The 1,573-nt window shown below is 34.3% G+C and overlaps 1 long non-coding RNA gene across 1 annotated transcript; it reads left to right on the top strand.

The window, feature by feature from the left end:
- The first annotated feature begins 6 nt into the window (after positions 1-6).
- Positions 7-1,126, top strand: LOC117100100. The gene is made up of 2 exons (XR_004444071.1): positions 7-186; positions 756-1,126. It is a non-coding gene; the product is annotated as an uncharacterized LOC117100100 (long non-coding RNA).
- The last annotated feature ends 447 nt before the right edge of the window (positions 1,127-1,573 follow it).

Genomic DNA, 1,573 nt, shown 5'->3' on the forward strand with positions numbered 1-1,573 from the left:
AAAAACAAGATGGCAGCTGATGTTTTTGATTTGGAGGACCAAGACTTGTAACAGCTGGTGGGATTATGGCAAAGGCTGTTCTAGCAATAAAAAATAAATAAACTTTACAACTTTACTCTACATAGTTTTCTTATGATGGGTCTCCTACATGTGTTGCCTCTTACTAGGAATTAGGACCAGAAAAGTGTAAGAACAATTTTCTAAAAAATAAAAATTTTGTTGTAAAAATTACTATTAGACGAGCATTGTGGCGAAGTATTTTGTCCGATGATGAGAACAATAATCTGAGACCAAAGCGCTGCAAACCTCTATCTTTAATCCTAGACTTGCTCTTTTTACTCTATTCTGTTTTTCAACCTTAAATCTCCAAAATTCTTATTTATTACTTTCCTTCCTTCTGATGTTTGTAGTGGGTCTATGACACATGATTATGAGAGCTGAGGACATGTTTTGTGGAGAGCTCTGTCAAAATTAACAAATTTTCTTTACTGTTGTATGATTTGCTATATATAGTCATAAAGAGATGTCATGATGACCATATTTAGGCATGTCACATGTTTTTTTGTTAAATAAAATAGTCTGGATCGTGCTTCTATACAGTACACAATTTGTGGTTTGGATTGATGGTGGGTATTAGGTCTGAGGGTGAATTAATTGTATGTTATTGTAAGAATAATTTCCTTTTGTTTATACATTGCCTTTAAAAATCATTACAGGTACAGTATTATTATTTGCTCTTTACTTTTATTTTGCAGGTGTGTGTATAGTCTGGAATAAAAGGATAACTTTTCTGAACAACATTGTGGAGTCGTATTGCAAGCTAGACACGACACGTTATGATCATCATCTAGCAACGTCATCCAAACAATTGCGGATTTCTGCATTAAAAGCTTTCAAATTAAAATACTATAGTACTGTATGTCTTACTTGCAGTATAGCACGCGATACAGTTTATAACTTTTTATGAATCTAATAATGCTCGATTCTAGAGAGAACTTTGAAACCAAAGGATGAACTACAAAGGAAATTTGTTTCTTTAGGTAAACAGAACTTTAAATGTATATGAAATACTTATTTGTTTGAAACAGTTTGTTGAAGATCTTCAATAAAATTTATGAATAAAATATAATTTTCTTATGCTTTATTCATGAGCACTGATCAGACTATAATCCACTTCAGTGCTTTAAAGCAAGTAGTCACACAGATGGTCTTAATGATCATGCATAGCAACTTTGCTCTGCAGCTCATTTCAAAATGAATTGATAATTCAAAATACAAGCTCCAAAATATTGGTTCCAAGAAGAACCTAGCAAATGTGAGAATCTGATCCATGCAAGGCAACAAGGACACAATTATAAGTTTAGCTCGCTCAGGGTTCATGAATGGCATCCTCTCTCCAAGACGCTGTACATAAACTACGCCACTAAGCATCACATGACCAATAATAGTTTTGGGTTGTAAAGTGCGACCCAAACAATGTACCCTTAACTCTTTCTCACAGCGGCGCGGATAAAATATGCAGTTTGAGCGGAAAGCCGCTGACAGCGGCTTGTTGACGTCACTGTAAACAAAT

Source organism: Anneissia japonica, unplaced genomic scaffold (assembly GCF_011630105.1).
Source record: "Anneissia japonica isolate Jap-2015-1 unplaced genomic scaffold, ASM1163010v1 scaffold209530_len1573_cov112_single, whole genome shotgun sequence".
Classification (NCBI taxonomy): Eukaryota; Metazoa; Echinodermata; class Crinoidea; order Comatulida; family Comatulidae; genus Anneissia; species Anneissia japonica.